Below are 21,326 nucleotides of genomic sequence, written 5' to 3'. Positions count from 1 at the left end.
TAATGGAAAAATTGACAATGAGCCATTTTATCGCTAGAAAACATGTTTAATAGTAAGTGGTGAAATTGTAAAGTGTTTTCTAACACAATTACCTCATATTAAAATCATTTTCAACCCCTTGACAATCTCACGACCCTTGCAAACAACCCCTAAATTGAAAAAAAATCACACAAAAATACTTTGGTATGATATAAAAAGATGAAAATGATTATCATATTCTTAAGCTTTTCTACCCTTGAAACTACCCCTAAATTAAAACAGTAAATATATATGATTACATATTTAACAATAATTTAATTTAGAGTAAAACAATTGCCATTTATTTAATAAAATATTCACAAATTGTATAAAATTCACTCAAATGTGTTATATATATATATATACATATAAGAACGTTGGTATGTATATATATATATATATATATATATATATATATATATATATATATACACACACACACACATTACAATAGTTTTGGGTCTCTATTATACTGCGTACTTTCACATTGATCCACATATTCACAGTTCGAAATTTTCAGTTACTAAGTAGAAAAAGTATGATAAGTTTTTGGACCATAACTCTTTCAATTTTCATGCTATCACAATTTATAAACAACCATTGTAAAGGTAATTAAGAGAGCTACAACATCCTTTATTGCAATATATAGTAAAAAAACTTTTTCTCAAATGGTGAAGGGTTAAAGGGCTTAAGAGAGGATGTGATTGCGCTGCCACGGGCTCTTTAAACAATCATATCTCCGTCAATTTTTGTTTGACAGAAAAATCCAAAAACCCACATTTTTTGTCAGAAAAGTACCTAAATTTTTCATCCCTACACTTTTATACGTATCTGTTGTCATTTTGAGATATTATGAAAAAAGGTGGATTATTAAAAATTTGAATTTTTTTTGTCGTGACTTTTTGAAAAATATGTGTCCTGAAGCAGCCAAACTGATACAATCTATCAAACTATTCATATTAAAGTTGATTCTAGGCGGAATACGATTAATTTTAATTTTGGTGGAAATGGCACTTATGAAACCCGTTGATTTAAAAGAAAAAACATTAGATGCTCCTCTTATTTGCAATAAAGCTCACTTATTTTACGTGCAATAAACTTTTAATAGTGCTCATTTTAAAGCTTATTTCAAGCACTACAAACCCCTTTTTTATTAGAATGCCTAAAATGCATCTGCTCGCCGCTAGATGGCATTGACCACATCGATTAAATTTCAGACAAAATAAAAAACAGCTTTGAGTTTAAATATCTAGCTTAATATTGCACTTAGAATACTTTATAAAAACCCAAATTGTTCATTGTTTTACCTGCTACAATTGTGTTCTATATAAAATTTTCGATAAAACGTGTATTTTTGGAGATATTTGCAAAAATCCGATGAAAAACGTGAACAAATTGCGAATTTACAATTGCCAATAACTTAAAAAGTATTGGATTTTTCGTAAAACTTTATAGATGATTTTTTGTTAAAAATTAGGCCTTCTATCGATATCTGAGGTTATTTTGAAAAATAAAATTCACCCCCGAGAAGGGGTGACAACCACCCCCAGGTTGCGGAGTTCAAATCATTTTCACTTTTTAATTTAAGGGTAACATGAACCTAATTCCAAAATTGAATGCAATTGGGTTCACAGTAAAAAAAAATTCGGAGCAATAATGCTTCAATGACTGCACTAATACGCATCCAAACGCATTTTCAGTATTGTTCTAAAGTATTGTCTTCAAGTAATAAAGTACGAAAAGTATAAAAACTCGTTTTGTTGTGTTTATTATATATTATTTATTATATATATTTATTATATATTTGAAATGAAACATATGCCATAGTTTTACGACCAAAATTAAGAACGTAAACGTGTTTGAGGTTTAACATTGTTCTTATGGAACAAAACCATAATGGAACTAAAATCAGTACAGGCTGCTCTGATAACACATTAAGAATAATTTTCACACAATTCGTACCGTAGAACTAGACTGTGCTAACAATGGAAGGCAGTAGAAACAATTACTCCGATGTTCGAGCGGACAATAGTTTTTTGTCTTATAGAACTGTCCATTGTGATGTATAATGTCACCCTCAAAATGCTCCTGCAAACATTACATTACACATTATGCTTAGACACTTTTTTGAAAGAATATAAAATTAGTTAGCCTTGCACTAAGTTTCAAGTAACATGAGAATGTTAAATTTCTCATCGGATTGTTGCGTTAAATGAAATTCACGACCAATTTCAACCTTCTATCACAAAGTTCCTTATCAGGGGTATTCAGTGCGTTCTATCTATTACCAGACCTGATACGAAATGATCTTAGGAAGCTTCCAGGAGGTTCCAGAAAATGATTTTAAGTTCTATGTGGAAAGCAGTTACATCAGCTACAGAAATGCAGAAGTCATGTAAAAGTATGCAGAAAATCAGACTCAATGGGATTTCTAATACGTTTATTTCGGTCTAAAGAATCTTGTAAATTTCAACAGATACGGAGAGCAGACTTCTCTCAGCCTCATGCCGACACATTCCTAACTGAAGGATAAAACATCGCAGTCACGTGGACAGCCAGTCCTGAGTTCAGGTATCGTGTTACAATGTTCCCAGCCGCAGACCTTGTGTTGTGTAACACACGGGCTTTCGTCTTGTTGGAGTTAACGTATCAGCCTGAGAAGCGTAGGTCGAACAGACTTCAGCGGCCTTCGATAGAAGTCACACGATAACGCTTTAACTCGGTTTTAGTTTTGTAAGAAGCAATAGAAATCTATTAAAACTTGTATTTCGATAGTTCTTCAAAGTCGTGCCAGCTTTCCTCGTCTTCACTCAACAACACACGAAGCCCAAGTGTACTAACATCTCAAACAATAGTTACTTGAGAGATATTAATCACAGTCCACAGCATATTTAAAACACAGAAGTCTCCTCGGAACACTGTTCAGCATTCTGACAGTGAAGCAGGATCTACCTACTGCCCAGTTTATCACCAGCCAATTCTGTTATCTGGCCCTCGTGATTTCTAATTAGTAACCTCTGTGATACGCCTGGTGTGGATTGTCTTTGGATAGACCTATTCTTGCTTTCTTTCAGAACGTTTTGTTAGACGGAGGAAGTTTATTGTGAAGCGACTGAAACATTAACACATTTTGAGGTAAACTGAGTGTAAATTCAAAGCGGTGTTCGTATTCTTAAGGACAGATTTGCGAATTTAGGATTTGTACATTTTCATTTTCTTTTGTTTGGTAGATACTAGCTAGCTCTTTGCCAATTATGATTGTTGCAATTTTGTTACCTTGCAACTTATTTTACAACTAAATGAAACACCTGAGAGCCTCTCTCCGAGCCGGATATCCCAAAATTCCAGTTTATCTTTACAGTAGTTTTTACTTTCAGTTCGGCCTGAGTTGAAAAAATACGTATATTCCATATTTCAGGAATATAAGTGCGCTACTCTTGTTTCAACTTTGTTTAGTCTCTTCAGACGTAGGTAGGCCCATAGGAACGTTACTAGTATTGCTACACGGGGCAAAGACAACAGCAAATTTGCATTTATCCTTTGTTAAAAACACCAATTCAGTGTATCTTCCTTCCAAATGTATTAGGAGACCAAAATAAAATCATACCTCAATACATATATACAATTTTTTGAAATGAATTACTGATGTTGTAGTGTAATGATTGCAGATTCCATCACCCTAACTACACTAACAACATTCCAGTCACCATCGGAGGTGTACAGTAAGACATTAATCCTTGAATGTAAATTTTTGGTGACTAGATTCTGTCTTCAAAATGAATAAAGTTATGAAACACTTCTTTATCAGTATGTTACGCTTTCGCATCAAGAACGTAGCCAGCGAGGGGGTTCAAGGAGTCTGGACCTCACCAAAATTTTAATTTTTTCAATTGTTCACTCTTTGTTCACTACGGGAAAATATCAGTTGTCTGGACCCCCCCCCCCAATTATTTTCCTGGTTACGTTATTCCTTGGCACTTTTTAGTTGTTTAAATAATCATATTGATTGCTTCAGTGTAACGACACCACAGGCCCACGATGACTGCGCAGTATTATAGGAGAGCTATGTTAGATCTGGAATTTACATAGTATACGTATACTGACTAATCGAAACTGAATTTTATAGAGGATACTGACTTACGATGTATTTCGTTCATAGTCACTTTTTTACCCAGCCTTATATTTGTGTTTTGAGGAAAGGTGATGTAGCGAAGAGTCTAACGCAGAAGCAAGTAATGATTTATACATGATGAAACTCAGAGGAGCCAGCACACAGTACAGCAAGGCACAATGTACGTCTCTGTTATCGCTTATCAGGTATTCTTCCTCACACTTCGTTATCACCTGCTTGGCCTTACCGTCGCCAGTGCCTTGTTCGTGTCATACCTCATACCTCATTACTAATGCATACTCAAAAATCCAAGAGAATGATGTGTCCATCAATCAGAGTAGGTTGATTGACATGATTCATTTATAAATCCTTACTATAAGCTCTAGGATCAATCTCAAATCTTTAACCCGTTAGCTAGATGAATAAAGCTAGGTGATCCTAGATGAATAAACGAACGAATCCTAAATAATTATGGACAGTACATACATATACAATTACTTTGCTGGAATCGTACACTGTGTACATTTTGTAACGATCAAAAGCTTTTCTTCTTGAACCCCCCTGTTACGAAAGAATTATTGTCTATATTGCTTTATAAAAACAAATTTCAAATTTGTTAATCAGCGCAACAAACCGAAATACAGTACCGTATTTTTCATGTCTAGACATGAAACCTCCACCACCTCCTGTGTTTTCTGTTGTCGCCAGTATTGGGTGAATCACCATCCACCCTTTGTTTGATTCGGACGTTACTGTGATTTGGGCGGATTGAAGTTAACTCAGTGAACTGTGCGCGTTAGATTTTCAGCTGTGACAGTATTTCGTGTAAAAGTGCGATGGCAAATATATTGTATTTATGTAACTTTTTCAATTATTATTTCTTGTTCCCATTTATACTGTGATACACAATATTTCGTTAAAATTGATAAATTTAAATTTATGTACAATGCTTGTTACAATATACTACACATTTCCTGAAAAAGTATTCACACATTCAAGCCTACATGATTACTGTAGTTGTTGTAGACTACTTCATATCGAAGTCTGTCGATTAACGCTTGATATAATGAATGAAGGAACAACAATAAAAATATATATTAAAGTCTACCCCATACAGCCTGGATACATCGAATCCCATTATATCGAAATTCTCGATATATCGAAGTTTTGTATTTCCTCTAGAGGTTCGATATATCGAAATTTTGTATTACTCTTAAGGTTCGATATATCGAGGTTCCACGGTATAAATCGGATGAGTATCAAAAGAAATGATTAGCTGTAACTTCAGATTTGTAAAGCGTTTTATTGTAGTTTATTAACTTTTAAATTTAAAACCAAACTTTATACGTTTTATCTGTTTTACCGTTTTTAATGAAAAATTCTATAGCGGACCTTAGTAGACATAAAACCATTGGCATTCTCTAGACAGCTGACTAATAAAACAGTTGGATTGCTACATCAGAAACTCAAGAGAAAGTTTTGAACGAACCGCAAACGAATCATAAAAGACTTTAACTGTAGACTACTAATGGACACACTCTTCGCCACATCTTCAAAAGTAGCGTTGTTTATAAGATACGAAAATGAATGGAAACTGAAAGTACGTAAATGCAGATGAAGCTCTCCAACATAACTTTCACCTCATATAATTAACTGCAACCACAAACTAGGCTCAACAAGCGGCGCGCAGCCTCGTCACGATATGCGATCTGAACACTTGTTTGTTGTTCCTATAGTGGAAGCAGAAACACAAACAATTTCAAACGACTTTTATAACAACACATTTTCGATATCATGACGATCAAGAAACGGTTTCAAAGTTTCAAGAAGCTTTACTTATGCAAGAGCACAATGAAAAACATCTTTTTAGAATTCTTAGAACATTTACAAGAAGTCTGTTTTGTATTTGATATCAAGTTGGTGGCCATAATTAATTAGTTTAAGAAGTATATAATTCCACAGCGGCAGAATTAATAAGTATAAAAATTAATTCACTACAACGAAACTTCGAATATAATACTTTTACACACCCCTGATAATTTCGTTAGCCCGTATTAACCATTACAAGTTTCAAGATGACGGTCGTTGTAATCCGTACAAAATTTTGGTTTTAAGTATCCATACCATAGACTAAAAGTTACATATTTTAAAATTATTTTTGTTTATAATTACACCCCAAAAGACCAACTCTTGGTCGAACTAGGAAAAAAGCAGTTAAAACTAAAAGCTATAAAACCGATAAGCTATAAAATAGTATCAACGAGCTTAATTTGACTTAAGACATGTTTTATTTCTACTCACCAAGGACATTAGTTACTAACAACAAGCAGCTTAAGGATTTTGTCGAAGAAAGCTCACTTAAATACTGTTATAATCACATACCTTATTTATTGAATATATATAAACATTTTTGCTATATAATATATGCACGTATAAACTCACACAAAGATGTCTTTTTCTTAATTTTGGTTGTAATTCTTCGAAGATATGATCCATGTCTTCCCTGTAACTGGATACGAGGGACACCTCATACCTGACAGGAGGAACATGGACAGAGTAGAGTTAACTTTTTGTATTTCCATTTATACGTGACTCACTTCTTGGAACGGTGACGCGACGGTAAATCCGAAGAGCGACTGATCGCAAGGCGGTTAAGAAGGTGCTTTTTAACATTTTAATAAGTAATACGACATCAGTACATTACTTCTAATTTTAAGTCTCGCATGCAAACCTTTGTTCCGTCTATGGTGTAAGATATTTATCGTGCTAAACCTCTGATAATACTCTTTCAAGTACTTATTACATCATGACACAAAGGATAAACGATGTTTCTCTTCTACCACAGACTTGAATAGAATTTGTACTGGATCTGTAAAAATTTTAATTGGTGCCTTTATTTACGTGGTTAGAACCACGCCAGTGTTTACAATGACGTGGTTTTGGTACACTCGTACCAGAGAAACAAGGCAATACTGTGTGTGTGCTTAGGTGCAGTACAATGTGCCTTGTGGATGTGAACATCACTGCAATGAAAGACAGTTTGCTCCAAGGTTTTGCACGATCTCCTCACAGCTGTACGATCGGGTCTGTTAGCTCCCAGGCCGAGATAGGCCCAGACTCATACCGGGACAGGGAAAGGACTCGGGGGAAAGCAGGTTGCAGCCCGCTAGTTGCACAATCTCTGCACGATCCTCCCACTACCGATACCACCTCATGGCTGTTCAGGGCCTTCTATTGGACTGTTGAAAGTCTGCCAACCCTGTACATCTTATACCAGCTTACATTCTTCAGTTGACGTACAGCTAATTGTGTCACGTTTCCTACAGCTGCAGCTCTAGTTGTATTGATAATTAGATAAATAGCCATTTGTTCGAACATTTTTGCAAGTTTCTTCATGAATTTGAGGGGAAATTCTACAGCAGATAGTAAAGTTATAAACGAAGAATGGGTAGTACAATAAAATAATGCTCACAAAAACTACGTGCAACACTAACTTTACTTCTCACCACATAATGCCCATTAATAACAAAATTTGTAGCATCGTGGGATTTACTAGTTTTCTTACATTAGGAGGGTTTACTTCCGGCTGTTTTATACATGTGTCACTTTAATCTGGGCAACGTAATGGATATCAAGGAGGGGCACGTACATCACTAACGCAAATGTAGATCTAGTTTACAGCGGAAGATGGCTGTTGGAGTATGTCGGGCTCTCTTAAACTAAGTGTTTAGGGCTGTTGCTAGCCTATACATAAGAGCATGCCTCCCCTGCCTGTTTTGACTGAAGAGGCTGGTACACAACTAACCTTCCCTCTTCCAAGGTGACATGACAGATAGCGCCCGTTATCCTTCCCCTTAGTGGGTGCATGGGATTCCGACAGGAGGTGGCTCTACTCTCAACCTTACCCATCCTGACCGAATATCCTGTCGTTCCGTAAGCAGTGAAAAGGTCCTTTAGGACTAAGTGTAACAAGGGGTTTCTTCGTCAGCTTCTAAAGGGTATAGAGTGGAACGCATTTTCCTTGGCTAATGACCGTTTAATTCATAATCACACAATACCTTGCTATGAATCAGTTCGAAAAATAATGAAATTATCCCTTTTGTTTGCTTACGATGCTGTCAAGTATTTGTTTACTGTACAAACAAATAAAGCAATGTGGCTCTTTTCAACTATCCACTCAAAACAACAGCTGAATCGTTTGTTTAAGATAGTTAACAGTTCCAATGTCTTTTTGTTCATACAGAACAAGAGTTATCATAAAAAATTAACCATCGCATTAAACTATCACATTGATCAAACCTTTTCAATTGCCAAGGAATCGACTTTTCTAAATATATATTTTAAGGATTATTCTGTTATTTTGTAATAACAATCTTGTAATAATGAAATGGGTCTATCTTGAAGTCATTCCTGGCTAGGATCTAAGCACAAGGTACAACCCAGATTGTCATGTCTTGTAATAAATTAAGTATGATCACAGTAGCATTCGATATTTTGGATTAAACTAGTCAACATTAAGTATACATTTAATTTGTTAACTGTTCTCAATAACACCTGATTATTAAGTGTATTTTTGTTCGACCCTGTCCTGGTTAGAATATACGGTTCTGTGGATTTCTATATCTGATTAATATACATGTTATTAGATAATTAGAATTGTTAGCCCTCTCTCCTGACGTATGTGTATACTGGTGTATTTATATAATGTATTTTATACGATACGTACACGATATATCCACCCACGCATTGTAATTAGTAGTGAAATAATTATGTACTACTTCTGTGAATAATTTTAACATGTTTATTAAATACTTAAAGCCTTAGTAATAATCTTTCGATTAAGAAATAAAATATTTAATTGAGGATATGTATATTTAACTTAATAACGTCCTGAGGCTGCTAAAAAATTAGTATTTCGGGAATTGTAAAAAAGAAATGTAATTCTATGTAACTTAGCATCGTACAGTAACACTGAAATAAATTCAAAATTATTCTTAGACCGAGTATTTAAAGTTATAATCGAACTATGTTCAAAGGAATCTAGTGACAGAAACAGTAATATACCCTATTGTATGTGTGTATATATATATATATATATATATATATACACATTATATATACATGTACTTTTTTAAATTAGTTTTGATACTTACGGAATATTTTTTTAAAATTTATGATACCATATACACTTCTTTGTCAATAACTTAGTCCCGTAGTCAATACGAGGCGCTACACGTGAAACAATCCATATTACCATCATATTAAACAGGTCTACTGAAAATATTTTGAAAATGCGCGTTGAGCTTAAAACCGTTTAGATTTACTGTAGAGTCAAAATAAATCAAGGTGTCGTAAAAGTAAAAACACGTCACTAAATTATCACTAAAATAGTCTACTGTTTATTCAAATAATAGTGTATATAAAATAGTGTGCATAAAATAAACGGCCAGAAAGCATGTAATTCAGTATCTGTTATTCCAATCTTATTAATATAAAAGTATCCATGACGTTATAATAGTGTCTACATATAACTTTCATTGTGCGAATAACATTCTCAAAAACTAAAAATAATTATTGTATGCAACATAAAAGAATTACATCTCGGCTTATTGAGTTTTGATCAGTTCATAAGTGGATATATCAAGAGTTTTGCGCCTTGTTGAGTAATATAAATTTTTTTTATTAAATATAAACGGCACAAACGAAAAACGTTATTAAAAACAGCGAGAAGTAATTAATTTCATGACATTTTGTCCATTATCGATATAGGACAGAGTACGGTAACGTTTTGAGAAACAGATACTTATGTGCAAACAAACAATGTAAAAGCCTAACCGTAAAAAAGTGGTTTAAATGTTTTTAGAAATAGGCGTGTGCAGTTTCTTAGCCCTATTAGAGATAAAAACTCCCCTTCGTCTAGACCCGCATGCGTGTCGGCTTACCTTCGCTTTATCTGCGCGCTGGTATTATATCGCATGACAGGTTCACCACAGATTAGCAAGCTGCAGTGAAATCCGAATTCAAACCCGAGTTCGTCAACTAAAGAGCAGTTTAAACTGGTCAACTTTCAATTTCTTTATAATTTTATTTTGTTTAATTTAAGTTGAAATTTTTAGTTATTACGGTGACATTTAATTGTAATAGAAAAAAATATATTTGATTTTAATATAGGTATCTATCTATACCTATAATTTTCTCTCTGTACCCAGAAAGATGATTGAAGTAAAGGAACTTCCAAAATAAGCTTTAATAGCAGAAATCAATTGTTAGGGCAAATACCATAAAAGCTGGATTTCATCAAAGTCTTAGCCAACCTAATATTGATACATTGCCAAAATATAAATGAACTTTTCGTTATGGAGCACACACAGTACCTTGTCAATGAAGTTTCCTATTTATCCGAAGAAGGTTTGATGAACCCAACCACAAAAACTTGTCTTACATATCTTTATTAATAATATACATACACAGTTTAACTATAAGTTAACGACATCAACTAAGAAAAACTTCTGATACATTAGGAAGAAAATTTATAATTTTTTAACTGATTAAGTTTGAATATAATATTTTGGTTTATATTCAGTTCAAGAATAATACCTGAAAGGTTGGTATGGGACTCGAAGACACTCTGTATAGCGAATACCACACAAAAACCGTGTAGTTTGGGCGACCTACATAACTACTGTATCATTCCTGTCCTCATATTAATGGCTGTATAGCGAATACCACACAAAAACCGTGTAGTTTGGGCGACCTACATAACTACTGTATCATTCCTGTCCTCATATTAATGGCTGTATAGCGAATACCACACAAAAACCGTGTAGTTTGGGCGACCTACATAACTACTGTATCATTCCTGTCCTCATAGTAATGGCTGTATAGCGAATACCACACAAAAACCGTGTAGTTTGGGCGACCTACATAACTACTGTATCATTCCTGTCCTCATATTAATGGCTGTATAGCGAATACCACACAAAAACCGTGTAGTTTGGGCGACCTACATAACTACTGTATCATTCCTGTCCTCATATTAATGGATGTATAGCGAATACCACACAAAAACCGTATAGTTTGGGCGACCTACATAACTACTGTATCATTCCTGTCCTCATATTAATGGCTGTATAGCGAATACCACACAAAAACCGTGTAGTTTGGGCGACCTACATAACTACTGTATCATTCCTGTCCTCATATTAATGGCTGTATAGCGAATACCACACAAAAACCGTGTAGTTTGGGCGACCTACATAACTACTGTATCATTCCTGTCCTCATATTAATGGCTGTATAGCGAATACCACACAAAAACCGTGTAGTTTGGGCGACCTACATAACTACTGTATCATTCCTGTCCTCATATAATTGGGTTGTCCTAAACCGGTAAAATAGCGATTGATGGCAGATCATTTCCTCTGAAAAATACTGAAAAGAGGGAGGAGTGAAATCGTATTAGTGGAAGAATCCTAAGCGAAAATAAATGAAAATAAGCGCAATAAACGGAAACAAGCAAAGATAATTAAAACAAATAGCAAGGCGCTTACCCATACATATGTATGTAGATGGCGGAGCCACGCGACGGCCAGCCCAGATCTCAGCTAATCCAGATACTCGGTGTTTTGTTATTCAAACTATTCAGTTTTGTTTTGTTGAGAAATTGAAATAATAGCGTATCATAGCAGTGTAACATTGTATAGTTCTCTCAGTATTTATGTTACGTTACAATATTTGTACACCGCCGTGGATTGTACATTCCCTTGAGATATTATTCCGGAACCGAATCAAGTGTCACCATTCTGCAATACTTTGTTATCTTTCAAAGATCATTGTTGAATATGGATTATTTGAAGGGATAACATGACCAGTGGCGCACCATGTGGGGGGTGTCAACCTGTCGGGTACTGCGGGGTCCGGGGACCCTCCTCCAGAAAATGTTTGAAATTACGTCCTAAAATCGTTATAATATAGTATTTATGAACTAATAAAAGGAAGGCAAAGACCGTAAAGAATGTAAAAAAATTACAGTAAAACCACTCAACCATTAATCACCAGGAATCTTATACAGGGATAGTTAAAAATCTTCTTCAACAAATAAAGTTTATATGAAGTGCATTTAACTAAACAAAAAATGTTATCATAAAACATCGTTAAGTGTTACAGCAACGGAAACACGATATTTCAAGGACTTATAACTTCTCTCAACGGTTCAAACCTACGGCGATACAAACACACCCAAGTCAACGTTCAAATTAAAAAGGTAGGTACACGTCAAAGACATAACGCATCTCAACCCACCAAGTCCGAAATTACGTTGTACATTCATAGTTGGTATAGTTATCTTCAACGTTACGCTTTAATTAGCTTGATTTCTTAATTACAATCCAACAAAGTATTGTATCTCTTCAAACAATGTTTTCTGGTTTAGTTTCGTGTCCTGTAGATGCAGTAATATGGAAGCATTAACACGTAGTCCAATATGGATTGTTCCAGATCAAATAAATCACCTGTTTTCATAGGGTATGGATTTTACTACACCCTATCATAATTTAGCAATTTTGCAAATGTGGTAAAATTATATCGCCATTATTCTGCACATGTTAGGGCCTAATATGATGTACAATGAATCACACCACCGCCTCGCTGTCACAGCCGCCGCGGGCCGTGCCGCCTTGACCTCCGCTGGGGTCTGCGCTATTTACAAGTAACTTGAAACACTGCCAAATCTAAGCTCGCTCATATATTTAATTATGCAAGGTCCAACACTTAACGTTTCCGGCTGAGTGATCACCCCACGCACTTATCGTACAGCAAGTTACCTGACAGAAAGTGCTAACTACCGTGCGGATAGCACTACGTGAATTGTTGTGTTATGTATCTATTTATTCCACCACTCTGAATGTGAAGACTTCAATATACATATTTACGAAACAGAAAACGGTATACAAGGTGAAGCAGTTTTCAAAGCATCCTCGTGTTTAAATTTCTGACTTATAAATTCATGTACCACGTTAGAAGCTATATAAATGTACATATACATATTATATATATATATATATATATATATATATATTCGGTTAGTGTTACAGGCACTTTCTGAGCTTATTGTACTATAAAAATAATGAAAAAGTTCATATAAACATAGGTCCGGAAACTTTATTCAATTTACATGTCAAAAACTATTAAAAAACTGCATTCGTCTCTAAATCCCTCTTCCCAAACTCCCAGAAACTGATCATTTTACCTCGGGTACTAACTTGTGGGTGAAATCTTTTTCTGCCCATTACTAGTAACAACAAAGCATTTCCGGACCTATGTTTATATGAACTTTTTTCATTATTTTTTATAGTTGTCTACTAACAATAAGGTTAGAAAGTGCCGGTAAGACTACCTGAATCACCCTATATATATACTGATGTATGATCTATACATAATTCAAGAAAGAAAGTCGTGTTAGTTACACTATTTATAACTCAAGAACGGCTGAACCGATTTGGCTGAAAATATATGTATAAAATATACATTCCTTACTGTTGATGATTTAGTGTTATAACAATAAAATTTGTTTGTGACTTTTTACGTAAAACCATCTGGCAATACGACACCTGCGATATGATTTAAAATAAAAATAGAATGGCGAAGGGTCGTAGAGTACAGATGATTCGTTGAGCAATCTACAATACACAAACAGATGTCTGCCATCATCAGAGGAAAGTGCACGCGGCGCACAGCCATGTGAATAGCCCACACTTTCACCGCCTGTCTATTGAATCCTAAGCCCAATTTACCGAAAAAAACAGGGTTCGTTACTCGGTGCCGCTCATTGTTGTTCAAAATTGGGAACAAATTAATCGTTTCGTAATATTACAATGTCGGCACACGACGGGTTAGACGTATCCACTGTACGTAGAAGCTGGTGAATAATTACGTGTGGGAAAACGGGTGGACGGACAGAAAGTGCTAATAAACGAGCAGAGCAGTTAACAGACCGGGGCTAATGGTACAAACACAGAGTTACACACAGTTAGCGCCTGCGTACATCTCCACTGATACGGCTGAGCGGTAGTAAACATCATTAGAGACCGATAAATTGCGTTTAACAAATAGATCATAGAAACGGGAAATCGTTTATAAATCGTCTGTTATGACAAGAGTCGTACCATATATAATGTTTATTTTAAATGTTATAAAATAGTTGTGCATTGTTTTCATAGCAATAATGTAATATTGAAATAATGTTTTTTTTTCTGAAAGAATAATAAATCCAAATGTTTAATGTTTAACATATAACAACTTTAACCTAACTCGTATATACTTTAATACCTTGTTTTGTAAATTGTTAACTGGTGAAATCTGTTGTTTTCATATAACTACAAAATCGGTTACTAATGTAACCATTTAACCTGACATGGGTACTTCGCTAATGGCTACCATACGCGGTAAGGCTACATTCATAGCGTAACAATCAATTAATTAGCTGATAATTTCGTTGCACATAAACGGTACCACAGATCGGGCATGCCACATTGTTTTCCCACAGTTAAATGTTACCGGTTAGTCTAGATACGGTAGACCACCGGTCCCTGTAAGGAGGAAGAATTCCACTGACCTACCTGGAGTTGATTTGGTGGGAATAATGTAATATTTATGGTCGGTGAACATTGTAATACGACACTACACTTGCACTTCACTTACTGTACACTGTGTTTGCTATTGAGCAATGCCATCACAAAATTATTAGGAAGGTTCCAGCAATAGGTTAGTAAAACTCTTCTTGTTGACTATCAATGGTGCATAACTAGAAATATTAAAGAATACAACAGTCTGTAGCCTAACATGAAACTCGAGGAGTAAGTCTTATTTCTTAACACTTGAATACAGTAGAAGAGGATAATGAAACCCGAATTAACCCTGAAATCGAGCTGATAACCTATGCATCTTCAGCCAACACCGTTAAAGAGGGAAATTCCATCTCAGGAAATCATAAAATACTTAAGTGAATGGATTCGTGACAATGCTACTACTCTCCCATCCAAAATTATTAAGAAAGCCATCGGTGATACCTTACATTGTCAACACATTTACTTTGTACCAAATGTACGTAACATATAAATTAACGTATTGTGTTCCAAACATAACTTAGAATAATTTCATAAATAAGAATTTTTCCATTTTAGTTCTTATGGTGAAGCGGCAGGTGTTCATAACTAACGCCAGATTCCTGGTTCATACCGTGTCGAAATATTGCTTACACCAGTTTCGGTACTGAAGATGGCTATCTACAGCGAGGCCTAGATATCTCAAGAATTTAATTGTTTACGCCATTTTTAACTTGTGTGAACCCGAAGACTTTTGTGTTAGTTGTTTTGCTTCAGGTGTATCACTATTACAACTATATATCACAGTTTAACGCTGTTCAGACAATTATTGCGTTTTTACAAGTGATTGGATCAAATAAAAACAGTTTGCGCTTCGCTTAGCGTAAAATCGAGCAATTTGATATTCTTTTGAAGTCCATGGCGTGCCGGACATCCGACACTTGGACACAGAGAATCTGACCACGCGGCCGAGTTCCATCGCGAGATTGAGGACCGACTGCGACTTGGCTGGGATATTTTTGTCGCGATGTCTCGAGATGGAGCCAACCGCTTGTTTTTTCAGCTGGTTGGTTACGCTCGAAACTAATGTGCCAAACAGCCAATTAGTCATTAGAAATTGACATAAATATAGACATATACCGAAAAAACACGGATGGAAATGTTCGCTCCTCCAACATAAGAAAATCAGTAAAATTTAGTCTACTAAAAATAAGACGGTTTTAAACTATTGACGTTATAATGTAAAAACAATGCTAAAATACTATTGACATTTAACTCGTAGAATAAAATGCAAAAGTGACTTGTGATGCTAAAAGTAATTTGCGCTTATAACTAAATGATATTACCTTATAATGAAAATAAAATTAATAGCCTACAGGTGTTTTACGAGTTAGAACTACTAAAATAGTCTAATATTTAATTTAAAAACTCGATTTGAACATTTAAGTTATTCGTACGCAATATTGTTTCAGGTAATATCTGTAAAAGATGTATGGCCTTAATCAATATTTACAGCTGCCTTCATCAATTAATTACTAATTTGAACGTCCTGAATGATGGACGGACGTTACCTGCTATATGTGGTGAGTTATCCTCGCACTATCACCTGTTCACAACGTACACAATCACAATCAGCTGTTCACGAACACAACAACAACCCGCCACCGCGTCGCGACTGATTCTTCACAACACTGCCATGACTCGGACGCGACACCACGCCTAGTTTCTGTTACTAACCTCTAGAACGCCGCTCGGTCGTGGACTCACTTCAGGTATGCGCGAAGGTATGGCAAGAAACTGGTCTTTTCCCCCTCCACCGGCAGCCGGCCGGTTCACAGCATCGCATCTCGCGGCGAGTGAGGCCTGTTCACAGCGAGACTGTCCACCTCACTCGCTCGCCGGACCGGATGAACAACTGTTCGTTCCGCCGAGTTGTTCTGTGACGGCCGACATAATAGGCACAAAACCAACCGCACAGGAAGAATGGATGATTGGGGTTTCATTCTTTATTCGGATGACAGAGGAAACCCTTGGAGTGCTCTTTCTCGACATTTACATTACTCTGTTATGGGAAGATATGATGACTAAATTATAAATAATAACATAACAGTTGTTTTAGTAAATACGATAATCAATAAATTCGGAATTCAGTGTTGAAGTCGTGTAAACTAAGATAACATATGCATTAAGCGTTATGTTATGTGGAACTAGTCCGTAAGAAGTAATGTTACTCGGTATGAAAATTTGAATATCTACTAGTTTTGATTTATCATAATTTATTGTTCGATTGAAACTGGTTTTATGTTAACACTTATATTAATAATAGAATAGAATAGAATAGAATAGAATTTATTTTTGAAAATATTACAATAACACATTATATACATTGGGTATACACAATGTAATACATCAATAAAGTAAGTAAACAACCAAATGCATACACAATGTACAAACCTAATGAGCAAACTTAAATAAAAATGTAACATTCTTGTAAATAAAATTAAAACAAAAACACTCGTAAATTAAAAGAAATATTTTCAAAAATAACTAGGGCCTCTAGAGGCAAGTGCCTGTGGAGAGGTTCCTTTTATTACAAAAATATTTTTTAGCTCAAAGAAAATTTCAATAAAACTTTGATTTTTTTATAAGCTTCCTAAAAAAATTTATTAAAAGTGTGCTGCTGCAGTTACAAAGCAAATGAAAATCCACTTAAATAAATTCAAACTAAAATTTACTGTTACTTTCTTTAATTAACTAGGAATCTATGCAGAGAAGAAAATCTAATTTATCAAAACCCAATAACCACTTCTTTAATGTTTTTGAAAATAACTTTATATTCTCACAACTAATAATTGAAGAAATTATACTAAACATTTTAGGTCCCAAAAAACAAAATAACTATTTGAAAAAAATGCTAGGTTAGGCTTTGGAACTGGTATTGGTTCTTGCTTTCTTAATTTGTTTTTTGTAATTATTTTTTTAATTCTGGTAAATTGCCACTTATGACATAAAATATTTTTAAAACTTTATAAACAAACATAATATTTAAGGGAAGAATATTTTAAATCAACAAAAAGAGGAAAAGATTTCTCCATTCTTCGTTTTCGTTTAATCAACCTTATGAATTTCTTTTGTTGAGTTAGAAGTGGCTTTAGATTTGTTTCATAGGCTCCACCCCAACAAAATATTCCATAGTCAAGCCTACTATTGACCAAAGAGAAGTACAGCATTCTTAACACTTCTTCAGTGCAAATGTATTGTAAAAAATAAAAAAATCTTAAAATATTGTTTAGTTTGCGTTTTAAAATTTCAATATGTGTCTTCCAGTTGATTTCTCTATCTAGCATGACTCCTAAATATTTTAAATTTTCGCACTGGGATACTACAGCACAGTTCTGTTGGCACTGACTGTTACTACACAAACAATTGACACATCGATACAAAATTGAATTACTAAAAATTTGCTGATCTGTTTTTTAAACTAAAATTGATGTACTTAGTTATTGCATTCAGACTGTTCAAAGTAGATTTGCTTCAGCGTTTGTTTTCTTTCAATTAAATTTGTATTAATTAATTTAGAATTTGTGAAGATGATCAGCGATGAGTGAGCGCTCAAAGAGTAAATATAGTATTGGTGCGTTGCTCCTGCTACTGTGCATTTAAAGTGGTGTGTTTGAACATAACCTATAAACTAGATTCAACCCGTTACTGTTACGACTTTAGTGTATTTCCATACAGTTAAGTGCTTATTTAGAGAGCTAATTAATCATGTCTAGCTGTGGGATTTGCGTAAAAGCTATTGGCTCAAAAATAAAATTGCAGTGCAACGATTGTAATCGTGATTTTCATGCTTCGTGTCTGAAGTACAGCAAGGCTGATGTGGAGTGTGTGACCGCAGACGAGCTGGTGTGGCGGTGCACGGACTGTACGGCTTACACGACGCAGAAGTATGCGATTCGAAACTGAAGTTGCTGATGGTAAGCTTTCTCTGGAGGATATAATGATGGTTGTATCAGAAATAAGGGAAGCACAAAAAAGTTCTGAAAAGGTTACAATGACGCGTTTGACTCCCTGGAATCACAGTTGGTGGAAAATACAAAAAGCTCTTAAAGCCCAGAATGACAATAATGAGAGATTAAATAAACTAATAGAAACTCTGGTGACAGAAAATAATCGGCTAAAAAAGAAGGTGAACGAGTTGGAAAATGCGAGTGGAGGACATGGAGCAATACTCCAGATGTAACTGTCTGGAGATCCAAGGCATCCCCTGTAAACTCCTGCGGAAGATGTCCTAGGGATTGTCAAGGAAGTCGGCAAGGCTCTGGACGTGCAGATCTCGGACGCTATGGTGGACGCTTGCCACAGGCTTGGGAGGCAAACCGGAGACAACCCACCGGGAATCATTGTAAAATTTGTGCGGAGGTTTGACAAGGAGGAACTCCTGAAGAAGAGGCGCGTGAAGAGGACGTTGTCAACCAGACACATCGGAAGGAGCGACGATCGGCCGATTTACGTGAACGAGTCCCTGTCCCCTGCCCGACGGAGGTTGTACGCCATGGCGAGAAGGGTCCAGAAGGAGAAGGACTTCAAGTTCCTGTGGGTAAGGAACGGGAAAATCTTTCTCAGAAAGGAAGAGAACTCGCCTATAAAAGTCATCACCAGCCAAGACGACCTTCAATGAACTGTAAACAATGTATGTGCAAGTTCACTTTTGTTACTTTTGGTTTTGTTTTTTTGTTTTTTTTTTTTACGATTTAAAATGGTTATGATGGCGTATAATTTAATTTAAATTCTTCATATTAGGTAATATTAACAATTTGCTACTAAATTATATTTCAACAATACAAGTATTAATCTTTTAGGCAGTATACATATATATATATTTTTTTCCAAATTTGAATATTGACTAACGAGGATAAAATATTCAATTTAGTAATACTACATCAAAATATACGTAGTATGAGATCAAACTTTGATTTTTTTATTGCAGAATTAAACAGTAGGGATTTATTTCCTGAAATAATTATACTGTCAGAAATATGGATAAATGACAAAACGAGCTTAATTATTACTATATACCAAACTACATAACCTTTGCAAAATTCAATGACAATCAAAGGGCAGGCGGGGTTGCAATATTCGTAAAGTCGAATATAGAAATAATTTCATATTAATATTTATAACTTATTGTTATAAAAATTATAGCAGCGTGAAGAAGGGTTATGGACACACTATTAAAAAGAAAGAGACTATGCAAAACAAATGTTGCTATATGTATTTGTCATTTTGAGCTTATTCATTTAAATGGACTTTTTTCACAATTAATGCTAGACCTTAAGAACTCAGATTCCGTTCAAAGATGTGTTTATTGACAAAAGATGTGGTATTTTTTATATACATAATAATGTTTTATTTTCATATAATTTCAAGAAGTTTATTGGTCTTGAAAAAAAAAGAAATGTGGAAGGCAATTCTCGTGATGGGAACAACATTTTCCGTTGTTTCAATACACAGTTTACGTAATACCATTAGGGTGATTTTAATGAACTACCCCAAAGTATGAAAATAAGGTAAGCACGTAAGCTCAATAAATTGCGATAGTAAAACTTAGTATTTAGCCTCTAAATAATGTTGAAATTTCAAGTAGTTAATGACAACTCAGTAGTATACAGTTCCAATAATTCATATTTTATCATACAATGCAGTTTTTAACTTGAATTAATATTCAAAAACTGTATAGCTTCATAAATTAAATATACATTTTTATGATAATTTCTACTTGCTCCAGCTTTACTCGTAAGTAAGGTGGATTCAAGCATTAGTCTCAGACGAGAACCAAACCAAAATCTTAGGATCGGAATATTATTATACAGATTCTTGTAGAAACCCAATTTATTGGATCAAAATAAAAGTTGACTTCTGTCACTCATGTTTCTGCTTTTCGCTCGATACGCGTATCGATCAGTCCAAAACATATACAGGCACAATTCCTGCCAATCTATGAACTTTATGAACACTGTAATATATAACTGTTAACTGTAGTATACAAGTGGTATATTTGCATTGTCTGCCGACGTGCACCTCAACTGCACACCAGTGTGCTGGAATAGTGTAGTCCGTCTGCAGTGATATCGCCGGTCTACACGTGTGCGAGTTCCAACTGCGTAATTGCACCTTGTTCATCTGCTGCTTAGCAACTTTCCTGCCGTCCCTAGAATTACTGGTGAGAGTGCCCGTGCTCTTGTCCGCGCTTGTGGACGTGACGGCGACATCTGCCGGTCAGGTGACCCAGTATCCACCGCTCACAATCATACTCGGACACGGATGAGTACTCTGGCCTTTCGGATATCTTCGGGGACACTCTCTCCTCACCTGGATGTTGTAGGGAAATTATTCTAAACACAAATCCCTCGACGGTATCAGCAATGGTCTTTACGAACACTTACTAGAACAGAGTTTCTGAAGTTTCTATTATTTTCGAAGAAACAATGAAGTGAGTTTTGTCATCTGCTAGTGATGGGACGTCCCTGCGCTCTGGTTTATTATAAAACAAAGTAGGAGTATGTCACACCGCGTGCCGAATAACAGGCTTCCCT

The 21,326-nt window shown here is 35.2% G+C and overlaps 1 protein-coding gene across 5 annotated transcripts in view; it reads right to left on the bottom strand.

Moving 5' to 3' along the window:
- The window catches only part of LOC124357421 (pleckstrin homology domain-containing family A member 6), a 194,270-nt gene that overhangs the window by 161,510 nt on the left and 11,434 nt on the right, over nt 1–21,326 (bottom strand). The window contains exon 1 of one of the 5 annotated variants that reach the window (XM_046809216.1): nt 16,302–16,566. The exons of the other annotated variants lie outside the window; for them this stretch is intronic. The gene's annotated coding sequence lies outside the window, so the exon portion shown is untranslated. Of the gene's footprint in view, nt 1–16,301; nt 16,567–21,326 lie in introns of those variants that run through there. 5 annotated transcript variants of the gene reach the window in all.

Source organism: Homalodisca vitripennis, chromosome 3 (assembly GCF_021130785.1).
Source record: "Homalodisca vitripennis isolate AUS2020 chromosome 3, UT_GWSS_2.1, whole genome shotgun sequence".
Taxonomy (NCBI): domain Eukaryota; kingdom Metazoa; phylum Arthropoda; class Insecta; order Hemiptera; family Cicadellidae; genus Homalodisca; species Homalodisca vitripennis.
The sequence above is the reverse complement of the archived record's forward strand: the minus strand, read 5'-3'. Positions and strand labels throughout refer to the sequence as shown.